General features: G+C 51.4%; 1 long non-coding RNA gene and 1 pseudogene across 1 annotated transcript; one reads left to right on the top strand and one right to left on the bottom strand.

The window, feature by feature from the left end:
* Positions 1-5,497: 5,497 nt before the first annotated feature.
* LOC136471698 (7-deoxyloganetin glucosyltransferase-like) lies at positions 5,498-7,876 on the bottom strand (annotated as a pseudogene).
* On the top strand, positions 6,441-10,477 carry LOC136471699 (uncharacterized). Its single transcript, XR_010762088.1, has 3 exons — positions 6,441-6,579; positions 9,190-9,334; positions 10,329-10,477. It is a non-coding gene; the product is annotated as an uncharacterized lncRNA (long non-coding RNA).
* The last annotated feature ends 5,091 nt before the right edge of the window (positions 10,478-15,568 follow it).

A 15,568-nucleotide genomic window follows, 5' to 3' on the forward strand; every position in this document is an offset into this window, starting at 1 on the left:
GACCCATTGAAGGCGCGGTTCATCCTCTGGGATTCCCGAGAGCGTTAGCTCTGGGACATTTTTGGGGAGCAAGGGCATGTCACGGTGTCCGAACTCACCAAGCTGTCCGCGAAGCTCGAGAATGCCCGGAAGCAGGCTCAGTTCGCTCAGCAGTTGGTTGAGGTTGACCTGTAGCTCGCCGCGGAGGTGAGTTTCTGGTACTTGTCCTTGCCCTTTGAATCTTTCGTCGGTTGTTTTTAGCATGCTTGTTTTTCACAGGAAATAAGGAAGATGTCGTCCCATAAGTCTTACTTCCTCCGGATGGAACACGCCCGGATGGCCAAGCTTGAGCGTCGGGTGGAGTTCGCTTGCCGCGAGTCCTAGGTCCGGGTGGCCAAGGCGGCCATGGCGCGGGTGGAGGGGCATCGTGCGGTGGAGCGGGCGACTGCTGCCGAGCAAGGGCTCGAGGCGATGAAGGTCCGCCAGGAGGAGACTGAGGTAGGGCTGCGGGCATCCCTGGCAAACATCGAGGCGGCACTTCAAGAGGCCTTGGCGGCCCTTGAGCTAGAGCAAGCCACCCTAGAGTCGGCACAGAATGCCTTGGAGGCGGAGCAGAGGGCCGGTCGGAGGTGGATCAGGAGGTGCTCGTGCTTCGGGGCTGGGTGATGGGGACGGAGGACGCGAGTGCCCAGCTGCGCGAGTAGGTGGCTCGGCAGGTAGAGGATCTCTCCACCCTTGAGGCCTCTCGCATCGGTGTGTACCTTTTTTGTTTTCTCGTGGTGTTGATTTTTCCCTTAGCCTGTTTCTGAGCTTGTCGCCCTTCTTCTAGAGCTGGGTGAAAAGGTGAAGGCGCTGGAGCGAGACCTAGAGATGACCAAGGCGAGCTTCAGCCGGAATGTCGAGGAGCTGGCCAAGTCCCGTGAAGAGCGATGTGCTCTCGAAGGGGATCTTGACTAGATCCGCAATGTTGCCTAGCTCGTCATCTCGGAAGTCTTTGGGTTGGCGCCAAGTACCAGCACGCCCGTGGTCCAGCTGGCGGAGGTTCCGGATGCGGTCCGGGACCTTGTTAGGAGCGGGCTGTTCTACGGAGCGTCGGGGGTGCTGACCTCGGTGGCGACGCACCACCTGAACCTAGACTTCGCCGCTATCTGTAGTGGGTATGCTAAAGGTCTGAGCATGGAGGACATCCAATCAATTGGGGAGAGCTTGCTGTCGCACGCACGGTCGGTGTCAAAGCAAGTCTCCACTGAGTGGGTGATGGACATTCGCCGTGAAGACATGGCCCGAAGCATACGTGGAGAGGACGCTTCTGAGACTACGGATAGCCCGGAGCCTAGTTTGGGGGGGAATGTCGCCTCGGCCTCAATCGAGCCAAACGTCATGCCGCCGGGGAGTGAGCAGCCTGCGCCTTCGTCGGTCGCGCCGCCAGCAGATGCCGTCGGGCCGGTTTAATAGCTTGCAGAATATAAGTAGTTAGTAAACGTGAAAAGTTTAAGTTCGTTGGGGAGCCCCTGTGTAAAATGTTCGTGTGTGTTTTAATGACTACAATCGGTTTTTGTTTTTGTGATGGAGTTGCTCCGTTCGGGGAAGCTTTCCCTTTCGTTCCTTAGTTTTCCCTTAGCATAATTTTGTTTTTTATTTCTTTCTTTCTCGTACTTGCCCATTTGTCCCGTAGGCTGCAACCTTGTGAGCCCGGGGCGTGGCCCGCGAGGCTCGGCTGCTCGTAACCGTAGGAAAAGGCAGGGTGCGATCAGTCGGAATGTTCTAAAGCAAAGCTACGTAAGGCAAATAAAAAAATGAACTGCCCTTCTGTTCGGGTAGGAAGGAGTTTTCTCCATATGAAAGTAAAAGAGTACTCAAAGTAAAAACAAAACAGAGGGGTAGTAGAGCCCCCTAGTGGAGCCCCCGAGTGCCCCGAGCCAAAAAGTGTTCGGGTCGGGGTGCTCTTACAGGAGCGTACGCTAAGTAAATAATGGTAAGACTAAAACTTTAGGGAAAGAAAAAATGACATAGCTGTTCCAGGGTGCTCGGAGAGAGCGTCGTTATTGTTGTCCTTCAGTCGGTAGGCATCCAGTCGGATCACTTCATCCTTCAGTCGTCTGGATCCTTGCCCGCTACGCCCCTTTCTTCATTTGCTGCCTCTTCGCCTTTTTCTTTCCTTGGCCTGCCAGTCTACCTCAGCAGGCGCTTGAGGAGCTGGCAGTCCTTGTAGAGATGGTTGACGAGATAGTTGTGGTTGGTGCATAGGCTCTCCATGAGCTCGTGAAAGTGGCTTGGAGGGTCTTGCTGGGGCTGAGTGCCCGCATAATCCGCCGCGGCAACCAACGTGGAGTTGGTCGGTCGGCGGCGATCCTTTTTGTTCTTTTTTCCCTTCTGTGTGGAGGCACCCTCGTCTTGATCCTGGCGCTTGGCCTTACCTTTGCCGTGGCCTCCGTTGAAGCGCGGTGATAACGGCGCTTGCTGGGGGTGTTGGGCAAAGGTTGGTGGTCCCGGGTCGTCAGTGCTGGGACTCCGGTCGCCGCTGCGTGTGCCTTGGTTTGGTCTGAGCCGCGCGTAGATAGGCGGTTGGTGCGGAGCGGTCGTCAGGTTAAGACGAGGTGCCGTTGCAGCCTCGTGTGCCACGCTCAGCGGCAGTTGCGGTGACATGGTGTAGTGCCCCATCTGTTGCGTCCCTGTTCCCTAGACGGGGAGCGAGGTCACGAGTCAGTGTCGCGATACGGAGCACTCCGCTTGCTGAACGGCGGCGGTCTCCACCAGTGCCTGGAGGTTCTGGTGGATCGCCTATTCACGAGGGTCGTTTGGCTCAGACAGGCCGCGCAGGAGCATTGCCACGGCGGCAATGTTCTGACTGGCCCGAGCGAACTGCGGGGGATCGGTCCCCCTAATCGGGGTGTTGCGCTGGACCTGACGGGCGTGACCCCAAGCGTCGTTCGTCGGTCTATGCGCACAGGGCGCAGTGTGGTGCGCCGAGCACGCTGGTGTGGTCGGTGGCTGATGCGGCCACTGTCATCGTAGATCCTCCCCATGCTCACGTGTGAGCTCGGGGGCCTCCATATGAGGGCCCGGAGGGGCGTGAGTCCATGAGGACTCCGTTGCCCCTGGCGGCTGTTCTGGGGCATCCGTCATAGCGCACTCCCAGGACGGACGGTGGCTAGGTGCCACATCGCCGATGCTGGAGCCGTCACTCCTGACGTTGTCGTCGATGATGTCGAGGAAACAGGTGGGAGCATAGCTCGCCATCCCCACGAACTCAGACGTGAGAGGAGGCGGCGCCATAATCTTTTGGAGCCCCTGGCCGTACGCGTCCACGGGAGACACGAGGCCGTAGGGGAACCGGTCGTACGGTGGCCGCGACGGGGACAATGGCAGCCCTCCGGGTATTTGGCGGAAGATAGAATGTAGTAAGTAAAGAACGGCATGTATATTACTCACAGAGGGGTTTGAGAAGAGAGTTTGCTCGGAACGAAGCGCAGATGCCGCGTCGTTGAGGTCGCGCGTCTCGGAGTCGATGGAGGACGTCTCTCCGACGGGTGACGGGTCGCGAGTCTCCTCGCGGAGGTGGAGTACGCCGAGCCGGTCGGCGACGAAGTCCAGGCTTCCGAAGAGGAAGACCTAGGATGGCTTGAAAACGGGTGGAACCCACATCCCCGTAGGCGAGGGTACGGGGGATTTCAGCGAGCTGAAGCGAGTCGTATCGCCCGAGCCCGCCATGGCGGGGGTGGCGGAAAAATGGGCCATCCGATGACCAAAAAGTGTTGAACGTACAGCGTCTTCCCCACGAACGGCGCCAACTGTCGGTACAGAAAGTGCCCAACTAGTGAATATTTGTAGTTTTGCTGTACGTTGTGATCGGAGGTGGCCTAGCACTCAATGACACATGATTTATACTGGTTCAGGCAACGTGCCCTATGTCCAGTTTGGGTCGGTCGGTGACTTTATTCCTGAGTCCAGGTGCTCGAAGTCTGCAGTGGGGTTACAAACGAGAAGGAGAAAGATGGGGGTACCAGAGGCCCGGTCGGCTCCGGACGGAAGGGCCGAGAGCGACGGGAACTCCGCTATGAGCTAAGTGTTCAAGCGTGTGCTTGAGGTCCGAACATGGCGGTTCTATGGCTGTGAGCTATTGGACTAATGAATCTAAAGGAACTGAGCTTAGATGAATCGGTCCGTCCCCCTATTGAAGGGAATGCATCCCCTTTTATAGATGAAGGGGATGGCTTTACAGGTGAGAGAGAGGGGGTACGGATGTTGTTTAAGCCTTGTTGCCCACGCCGATGAGGATTGGATAATGGTAGGCGCCCACAACACTGTTGATGTTACTATAGAATGTCAGATGCACGTGGAAGGTTACGTTGTCTTCTTCAGGAAGGGTTGACGTCGGTACCTACAAAATACTGTTGGATGCCTAGAGGCATGTGAGGAGTCTCGCCACGTTTACCAGGTATGGTGAATCCCGGCGCCTACAACACTATTGATGCCCAGAGGCATGTGAGGGGCTTTTTGCCGTGCGGGAGTCCAACGGCGCCTACAATACTGTAGGGATAAATGTCGACGTCTATAATACTGTTTGTGTCAGGGTGGTCGTGGAACACTGTTCCCGCAGGTGTGCAGGGTATGGTCCCTGTACCGTGGTTTGACTCGCGTGCTGCCTTCTCCGTTCGTCCCTGGTCCCTTCCGAGCGGGGGTCCCCGGTCGGATGGCCCCAGTCGGCTTCGGTTGCGCTAGTCGGAGAAGAGCGGCGAGCAGGGTTCTTACGTACCCCGGTCGGGGAGACGCGGGGTCGGAGTCGGAAGTAGGGTTCGGGGCAGGCCTTCCGATCGCAGAGGCCGTCCGGAGGCGGTTGGAGCCCGAAGCGAGCGCTCCGGTCGGATAGATGGGCCGAAGTAGTTGATGAGCGGGCATTGCTCTTCTTGGGCCTGACCTTCCGGTCGGTTGCTGGACCGCCCCTTTGCCCTGTTTGTTTTTAGACTCTCGGGTCGAGCTTTGGCGTGGAAGCCGGTCCCCGAGGGATCCCGGGTTTATGAACCCGACACACCCTATTTGCTGAGTGTTTTTTGTTTGACACTCGGCAAACCCACCTCTTTGTCGAGTGTTTTTAGGATAGCACTCGGCAAAAAATTTGTTTGCCGAGTGCCCGAGGGAATGCACTCGGCAAACATAAAAACACTCGATAAATTTGAGGTTTTCGGTAGTGAGATGGTGACTAATCTTCTTTCACATTTAGACACCAATGGCGAAAAGTCTACAAGCTTTAGGTGTTTATTAAATTTAAGATCGGGGCTATGCCCTAAAACTTTTTAAAAAATTGTATGCATTGACGTTGATAGCAGAAGATTGTGCGTCAGTTCCGCACCTGTAACGGGCTGCAGGCGTTCCCATGGAAGAATATTGTGGATCAATCCAGTTGTAGGCTTGTTGATGACAAAAGATCATGGATCACTCTCGCCGTAGGCTTGTTGAGGCGTTGCGTGCGGCCTGATTTAATTTTCGTCGGCACGTCCAAGAATGTGCCAATACAAACATGCAGATTTTGATGCGACTAAAATTGCAAATTCCGATAGTTTTATTCACCTCGACACATGAAACAACCCTTTGCATTGCGTTTCAGACTATTCAGTCCAAGTAAGTATAACTATATTGAATTGAGCCTTCAGCACTTCAGGCTTATTTGTGAGTCGTTGGGTGTGCTTTTCATCAGCGCTCCCACCATGCTTAGCAGGTTCTCACACGACGAGCCGCCGGGGCAGGCAGCGGGTCTGCCTCCTCTTTCCACCTCGCCGCTCTCCTCCGCATCTCCTCGCTTCCCATCACCTCGCCGACGTGCGTGGCGACCTGCTCCCTCCTCACCTCCTCATCCAGCCGGACGCCGACACCCCACACGTCGCAGGCGTACTTACAGTTGGTGAACTGGTCAGCGAACCCCGGCCAACACACCATCGGCACGCCGGCGGCGACGCTCTCGCACGCCGAGTTCCACCCGCCGTGCGTGAGGAAGCAGCCCACGGCCGCGTGCCGCAGCACCTGCTCCTGCGGGCACCACGGGGTCAGGCGGCACCGCCCTGCCGTCTCAACCGTGAATCCTGGGGGCAGCGCTTCAAGTGCCAGGCCACCGCCACCGCCACGGATGAGGTTGTCCCTGATAGCCCAGAGGAACCGGTGGCCGCTCGCCGCGAGGCCCCACGCGAACTCGGCCAGCTGCTCCGGCGTCAGCACCGTGTGACTGCCGAAGTTGACGTACACGACGGAGCCCTGTTCCTGCGTGTCCAGCCACGCGAGGCACTCGGCGTCCTGCTTCCACAGGCTCAGGCCGCCGCCGGGCGCCGAGTCGGCGGCGGCGCCTTTGAGTGCACGGCGGAGGAGGGAGCCCAGGGGACCGACGGTGTAGACGCGCGGATACTCGGCACGCAGAGCGGCGAGGACGTCGGCCTCCAGGCCTTCGAAGGTGTTGAGGATGAGGGCGCCGGCGTTGGTGCAGCTGTTGGCCTCCGACTCGTTGAAGCGGAGGCAGAAGTCGTCCGGGTCGGTGGTGCGGAGGAAGCTGGAGAAGTCGCCGAGGCGGATCGGTGGCATGCCGGGGATCCAGTCGATGACGGTGCGCTCGAGGTAACCGTTCGTCAACAAGCTCTCATCTGCGTGCACATGCCGCAAATATTGATCGATGAAACGCGTATGCTCATCCTGGCGAAAGATTTTCCCTTTGGCGCTGCGTCGTCGGTGCGTGGCTTACCTTTGAGTGGCACGTACCCTCTTTCCTGAAGCTCCCGGAGCCTCATGTGCGTCATCAGCGAGGCCGCGCTGCCTGTCCAGAACGTCATGGTCGGGATCCTCAGCTCCCGGGCCACGCCCAGCGCGAAGCTCATCAGCATCGTGGTGAGCACGCACGAGACGGGCGGCACACCCGGCGTGCAGGTGAGCCGCGTGATGACGTCCCTGAACGGCGCGGCGCAGCTCGTGCTGACGGCTATCTCCAGGCCCCGGCCGTAGTCCTGCTTGCTGCGGTCGGCATCGGACAGACCGTCCGGGATGGCCTCGAAGCGGAAGCCATCCCGGCCGCGCACGGCGCCTGGGCCCTCGGTGGCCTGCACGCGGCGGTGGTTGTGCTCGCTGTTGACGAAGGTGACGTAGACGCCGTGGTGGTGTAGCAGCTTGGCGATCTGCAGCGCCGGGTTCACGTTGCCGGCGCACGGGTACGGCACCACCACCACGTGTGGCCTCGCCATGTGTGACTACAGGATGAGGAGGAGGGTAATGTGCAGACGACGACTCGACTGTATAGTCGTCTCCCGCGAGACTGACGTCCGTGAGCTAGATTGTAGTTTTTGTCTCTACTGAAGTCGTCATAAGCAAGAGAGAGCGAGTCTAATAATGCAGATTGATTGCATCACACACTGCTTGCAGGTGGCAAACTTGTATAAGACCCCGACCCGAGGAGCTCGTCGGTCCTGCGGAAGTGCGGATCATCCAACCCGTCTAACTCGTCACAAACAAATCCACTAGCGTCAGTTTGCACCGCCACATATGTCCGGACGAACCTGTATAAGTCGCCCGCTCGCTTTGTGCTTACGCTCGCTCGCTCAGCGCGCTGTGTGCCTATGCTCCGGGACAGTGTAGGGTCGAGACGACGACGAGAGAGAAATAAATAGTCATTTCTAAATTTAATCGCGTCGGCTAACCGAAACAAATACGGAATTAAAACAATCGGTCTAGCCAAGACAACGCTCATCTATCAAAGTTCACAAGTACCTTATAAAGATCCTAATTAAGCAATCAAGGTGCTGAGCTAGCTAAAGCTCACCTAACTAATTCTAGAAGCAATGTCACACAAACCTATGCCACTAGTACTTTAGGCAATAAGGAAGCTCATAAACATGCTAGTAAGCAAAAGCACAAAGCTCCTAAGCTCGCACGGCCAAGCTCCAATTTGGAGTTTTTCCCCGCCGCCGTGCCGATAAGGCCGAGCTCGGCCATTGCCGTGGGCAGTCCTCCATCTATCCACCCCGATCCAATCCAAGTGCACTGCTAGCTTCGCTTTCACCTTTACGTCACCCTATGCTCCTTAGTTGTACCTCTACCGCTACCCTGGCGTTGCTGACACGGTCGTGTCTGCCGCGGTGCGCCGCCGTGCCGCTCGGTCGCACGTGGTCTGCCTCGCTCGGGCAGTCCCCGACCGTACCATCACCTCGGCCAGGTCCACGGTGAGCCCCTGCTGCTCACACGCTAGCTGGTTAAGCCGGTAGCTATCCTAGTTCACCGGAACACCGCCGCCGTCATCGCGGTTAAGGAGCCACTGTAGTTCGTCTCTGGTCTCCTAATCGATGCCCATCGTTGCGCGTTGGCTCGTAGGTGAGCACGGCTCTTTAGATGCGTCGTAGGGGTCCCCAGTTCGCCAGGGTAGCTGCTCAGTGTCGGTCAATGCCGCGCCGGCGAGCGCGGTGACGTCGGGGACCAATCCGTTGCGAAGATGGGTTAATGCGAGGGCTTCCTTGCATAAGCGCTGTCTATAGGAATAGTGCGCAAAGCGGTCGCGTTAATATCGGATAGCGCGAGGACGTTTCTGCAAAAGCGCTATCACGTGCGGGCTTCCCCATCGTGGGTCGCCTCGCGCTTGGGCCGCGCGTTTGTGGGCCGCATAGTAGAATTCGTTTTTCTTTTTTTTAAGGAATTAGTAATAGCTTTCTATTTCAATTTCTGAGCTAGATTTGTATAATTGATATAAATTCGTGTATGTGTCCAAAAATTACGAAATAAATTTTGTTAGGTTTCTAAAATTGTGATCTATCTGGTAGTATAGATAGATCATGTATATCTGTGTTGATACTAAGGGCTATTAAATCATTTGAAAGTGCTTAATATTATTAGGGTAATTATTGTAGGATTTTTTGTGGTAAATTGGTGATAGCTTTGATCCTAAAATTTTTACAGTAACTTCATTGTATTATTATGTGCTTACTGTAATTTTTGTAGCCCTAATATAGCTTGTTTATTAGGGTATCTACATATCCATTAAACCTTTAATTTGAATAAGAGCATAACATTGATTTAGGAAATTAAGCACTTGTTAGGGTGAGCTTGACACTTGATTCGATAGAGCTGATAGTTAGCTTAGTATCTTTGTCATTAGAGCTAGCTTAGTAGCTTAATATGTGTACTCTTATTTTAAGAGTTGTTGTTGTCTAAAAGCTAAGTTGTTGCATCATCATCGCATGCATATAGAGAACGAGTCGGCGGACATCGTGACCACCGGCGATCACGAGTTCGAGGAGATCGTCGAGAAGTACGAGGAGATTCTCGTGCAGGAGGAGGTCTCGGAGCCGCCACTGACTGACGCAGTTGACACCGCGCACCGCGCCTACCCAAGGCAAGCCTCGGTGCATAACCCCTTATTTTTATAATCATTGTATATATATGTTATGTGCATTTACGTTATAGGAATCTTATGAAAATCACCTGCATAGATATAAATATCCTATGAGTCCTACTAGTATAGGTTCGAGTAGCTGTTATGCTTAGGTTTTTGGTAGCGTGAGTAATATGCCGTTACTCACAACAGGTGATTATTATAATTATTCTCATGATAAAAATGATGAAAGGAAAATGGAGACCGAGCAGGGATGTGGTATGGGTATTGGTGGGTGTAACAGGTTATATCCCGCGGCCAACGGGGCTTAGTTTGGTTATACTGTTTCCCTATCCGTATCGATTGAGGACGGTCCGTTGTTGTGGATGGTAGTCAGGTCACAGACTTTTTATCCTGAGCACATACTTGCTTATGGGAGCGAGAAGACTCGTTACGCTCTTGTCGTGGGTTCCAGCTTTTTCTGGACCGACTGATTGGAGGCGGGAAAAGATTGAGGTCTAAGCACCATATTGAGACCGGGTCTCAAGTGTGGGGGCTTGGAGTCCAAGTTTGGATGGGGACCTGGACCTCTCGACAGGAGTGGAATGGATTGGTCTTGTTTGTGTCTGAGGTACAAATGGGACGTATGTTTCAGAGTACCCAGCTGGGATATATTGGTTCGCGAATCGCCGTTTTCGTGAGACGGTACGACTTGGCTATGGTCTAGCACCGTAGTAAGAACTGAAAGATAAAAGATGGTGAAATGGTTCTGATTACTCAACTCTTGCTTGAAAGTAGAATATGTGCTTACCTAGAATGGTTAGCTAATGAAGTAATCATGACTGCTAATTAAACTTGATCTTAATAACGTACTTCTAGTAATGCTTTTCGCAAACAAAAAAGCAGCAAACCCATATTGCCTATCATATCCTTTGAAGTCAGGAAACTATTCCTACTAGTCGGATAAGTCTTGCGAGTACATTGTGTACTCAGGGTTTATTTTACTCTGTTGCAGGTGCAGCTTGAGGAGTAGCTCTGGTGTGGAGGATTCTTCTGGTGGACACAGATGGATTCTTGTATCGTTTTCGCTAGATGTTTATTTTTATTCCGCTGTTTAATTATCACACTCTGAACCCTAGTATTGTAATAAATAATTTTTAAGAACTCTTGTTGCATGAAATGGATTAAGTATTGTAAGCTCGTACTCATTATTGGATTCTGGAGGTAAAACGTGGATTGATTCGAGTTCTCCCGTGGGGTGTGCTCGACGGAACTGTCCGATGTAGCTAACTTTCGAGGTGCTTAGTGTCTAGTGGAAAACGAGCGTCTCTGAAAACGTGTTATTTCGGACAGTTCTGCCACACTTTCCATATAGTTGAATCTTAAAACAGTTAACACCAAGCCAGATCCGCCTGGGATAAATGGGCACGGTTGTAAAAGCAACAAATAAAATGCAGTTTAATAAAATTGGATATATAAAGAGTGAGCATCCTAACGATGACTAATTATTCTCTTTACTTAAAAGGATAATATTCTCTCTCCACATTCAAGTATACAATTGTGGCCTCCACTAAACTCTCTGATCTTTTTTTCTGGATAAGGTTATGTTCATCGGATTAACAACAGTACAACATACATGCATGCTTGTTTGGTACAGATCGAGGTGATATATGGATTTCTCTTTCGGGTATCGTTAATATGTTCATTGTGTTGAACAAACGAAGAAACGCTTTTTAGCTGCAATTATCGACCGCTTACAAAACGCTATTATGCGTAGTGTAATGTGAGAACGCCTCACAAGAGTCGTGAAAGAAATACATAGAGCAGAAAACGAACGAGATGGCATCTTTCTAGTGCTATAGATAGGGAAAAAATAAATAGAAATTGTCATACAGCTTAGGAGAAAAGAGGGGACATATTGCTTGAAATTGAAGCCTATTCGGTTAAATCTCTTTGGACGCTGACCACGTATATACACATATAAATGAGAAAATTATATATTAAATTAAAATAACATTCATTTAAGATGGGATTTGGATACTATATCTGTCCTAAAAAATATATAATTTTACATTTTAATTGAGTCAAGCTTCTTCAAACTTAACTAGCATTATAGAAAATATTAGTATTATAATACTTATGACTTTAAAAGATATATTATAAACATATAATTTTACTGAGGTAGTCATCTTTTGAACTCGGGAACAGAAATTCCCTAACTAGAACTAGAATAGAACAACAGAAGCGCCTAGTTTTGGTACCAGAAGATCTCAGTGCATGCTAAACGCTTTCCCAGGGTCCCCGCGTGTCACTCCTGTTTCGTCACACCCCTGGGCGCGTGCAGCGAACCTAGCCCCCTCCTCCTCTCCCTTTCTCACCCGCCTACCCCACCCACCACCACCCACCGAGAGCCTCCAGCAAGGATTTTTTTTAATTTTAACACTTTCTGTAAACTAATTTTAAATCTAACACTGTTTTTTTTAAAACAAACACTTTTGGCCACGCCTATTGCCATGGCGCGGCGAAATGCCCGCACCATGCATGGTGGCGCGGCGGGTGGTTGACGTGGCGACGACCGGAAATGCTGACCGGTGACGTGGCAGGGCTTGCCGCGCCACCGATCAGGGCGCGGCCGCCGCCGCCGCCGCACCCGCGCCCGCCTGCGCCGGTCGCCGGCAGGGCCTGCCTGCCGCCGAGCACGTCGGCCGCCGCGCGACGAACGTCGGCATGCCACGGCCACCGGCAGCCCGCTGCGCCCCCCGCGCCCGCACGCCGGCGCGCCACCCCCTCCGGCACGCCACGGCCGCCGGCCAGCCGCTGCGCCCGCCCGCGTCTCCCAGCCCGATCTTGCACGCCACCGCCGCCGAGGAAGAGCACCGTTGCCGCGAGGTACTCCCCTAGTGTATTTATTGATTGAATCGACATTGTTAGTATAGTAAGTTAGTAAAATAAATAAAGTTAGTATAATTAGTAAAGTATAGTTAGTAAAGTTAGTTAGTTTAGTTGGTATAGGTAATATAGTAAGTTAGTATAGATAGTAAAGTTAGGTAGTTTAGTTAGTTCAGTTAGCGAGTCTAGTTATACATTGGATTTAGTCTAATTAGTTGTTGTAATTAGCCTTGTATAGATGTTAATATTAGATTAGTTAGTATAGTTATAGTTAGAATAGGTATTAATATTATTATGGACATTACGTATGACGATTTCGACGATTTGATGGAGTTTCTTGAAATGCTTTTGCAGATGAATTGTTGTGTTAGAGTTTTATACGGAGGAAGTGTTAGGAGAGAAGATGGTATGTTTGAGGATATGGAAGAAGAATTGGAATGGTTTGATGAATCTCCTAGCTTCAACGACCTTTGGGTCCGTTTGAATGCAAAGTTTGGTGGTGATTTCATACTGAAGGGGAGGTTTGATACTGGGAAGACTAGGGCACACTATGTCCTCATGCCCTTATACGACCCTGCTCATTGGTCCCGCTATACTTGGCTGCTCCAAGGTTCCAATGTGCCCATGGCTGAGGTGGTGGTGGAGAATGTGTATAGGATGCAGGGTGTTCAGGACGGCCCGTCCATTGATGGTTTTGGAGGCAATAAACAAGAATTAGGGGTCGAAGGGAAAGCAACTCAGGATAACATGGATTTGGACGGTCAGTTGACGCAGGAGAAGTTTCATTCAACTGTAGTAGGCTGTATAAGTAATGACTTCGATGTGAATGAGTTCAAACGGGAAGAGGAGGAGCAGGAGGAGGAGGACAGGATCGGTGATATAGTTAGCAGTGATTCAGACGATTCTGATGATGACCAAAGAGGTACAAATGCTATGCCAACACCGGTTGATGCCATGCTAGTACCGGTTCATGCTATGCCATTACCAGTACCAATTGAGGTACTTCATGCTATGCCGGCTCAGGGTAGACTAGTCACAGATTTGCTAGAGGATGGTACCCCCTATGATTCATAGGGTAGAATAGGAGGCGCTTCACAGTACGTTCCACCACCACCATACATAGCGATTGAGCTTGAGCAACTAAGGTCGATGAACGTACCTTTCAGGGGCGTTCCGAACTATAGGGATGTCAGCATGACCGATATGGCAGTTTGTGACACCGGTCTCCAGATGTGTAGGAAATCATTGTATGACCATGAGAAAGAAACCCTTAGGAAGGGGATGATATTCAATACAATGTCAGAGATCAAGCTCTTTCTTCAAGACCATGCTATGTATCACCATAGGCCGTACACCGTCACTCATTCGGACCAGGAGTTGAGGTACCACGTGATATGCAAAAACGGTTGTATGTGGAGGTTAAATGCACGAAAGAGACAGAGTGATGGCAAGTGGAGGATAAGTAAAGTTGTCGAACACCATACTTGCCTATCAAATAGGGGGAAGGAAAATCATCAGCAGCTCACTGCATGTTACCTTGCCCGTCATATATTGGGGCTCGTTGATGACAATAATGACATTTCGGTGTCTTCTTTACAACAGTCCATAACTGAATTCGTTAAGTACGATGTGAAGTACGAAAAGGCTTGGTGTACTAAGCAAATTGCCCTAGTGATTCGATGGGGTAGTTGGGAGGAAGCGTACAACAGGGTGCCCCGCATCTTATGTGCAATGCATTACTACAACCCTGGCTTGAAATGGTTTGTGGACACCGGAGGGATGTGTTTTCGAGGCCCGTTGAGGCATGTCCTCTATCATGTGTTCTGGTCGTTCGCACAAACAGAACATGCATTCTAGTTTTGTCGGTCAGTCGTACTTGTTGATGGCACTTTCCTGATAGGAAAGTACAGGGGCACCTTGATGATGGCTGCTGCTGTTGATCCTGAGGACCAGATAGTACCCATGGCTTTTGCTTTGGTAGAGGGAGAGAACGATGAATCATGGTCATGGTTCATGCGGCTTCTACGTGTACAAGTGCTTGGCCCATCTCGCACTATATGTTTGATCTCGGACCGTCACCTAGGGCTTCTTAATGCTACAGCTGAGCATATAGATGGGTTCCCGCATCTAGTGCATAGATGGTGCATGAGATACTTTGCCGCTAATTTCTGGCGACGTCAGCGGAAGCACGAGGTATGTGACAAGGTAAAGGCTCTATGTTGTGTACATACAGAGCACCAGTTCAAGGAGACAAAGAGAGAACTAGACAAGATGGTAAATGAAGCAGGAAAGACCTGGTTAGAGCCGCAGATGAAATAGAAGGCTTAGTGGGCATTAGCATAGGACGAGGGGGGGTTCAGGTATGGCATCATGACCACTAACTCCTCGGAGTCCTTCAACCGTGTATTCACCGGAGTTCGATTGTTGCCTATGTCTAGAATTGTTGAGTTCTCCTTTCATAAGTACAATGAATATTTTGTCAAGAGGTGGAAACTTGCGCAGAGAAATATAGCTGAGCATGGGCGTTTTAGAAAGGCCAGAGCTAAACATTTGAAGGAGACCGAGGAATTGTCCAAGCAGCACACTACCGAGCCGTATGGACCCCACCGCCATATCTTCAGTGTACGGGGCAAGGGTGGCACAAGCTTAGGCGGCGAACGTTATAGTGGACGAAACTACCGAGTTGATCTTGAAAAGGTAGAGTGCAGTTGCAACGTCCCTCAGATCATGCATGCCCCTTGCTCTCATATGACCACGGCCTGCAGGGTTCATGGGTACAACTATGAGGATGAAAATGTTATGTGGCAACTTGTCATCCATTTATCTGCTTCATATTCGTTTCAACTTGCGCACGGTCGCGGCAGCACTTGTAGTTGTTTACAGCACCGATAACAGCTCCCGTTTAGTTGCAATTTAGGCTGGTCAGTTTCTATCTGCGTCCAGGTGCTGCCGTGTCGTAAGGCATGGGGCGTCACTACCGTGCCATGGGCTATGGTGCGGTAGAACCTGGGATATGGCGCGGCAGAACCAGTGCCGAATTGTATTCGAAATAATTTCACTCGATTATGTTCGATTTAGAAATTCTCAATGCATGATACAAACAGATGTGATAACTTAAGATCGACCATGGGTAATCCGAGTATATGATACATGGGTACAATACATCAATAGTTCAAATGGAAAATAAGACAACACAATGAAATTTCTAGTACATAGCTACGTTGATCATTAATAAAGCATGGAACTAACAGACGACGCAATCAAAAACCCTCAGTCAGAAACATACTGAGTAAGCAACTCGTTGTCCGAGTACCAATCCTCAACCACAACCCTGTTGCTATGGCTAGGCTCACCTGCATTACCCTG

The sequence above is a fragment of the Miscanthus floridulus genome, chromosome 8 (genome assembly GCF_019320115.1).
Source record: "Miscanthus floridulus cultivar M001 chromosome 8, ASM1932011v1, whole genome shotgun sequence".
Taxonomy (NCBI): domain Eukaryota; kingdom Viridiplantae; phylum Streptophyta; class Magnoliopsida; order Poales; family Poaceae; genus Miscanthus; species Miscanthus floridulus.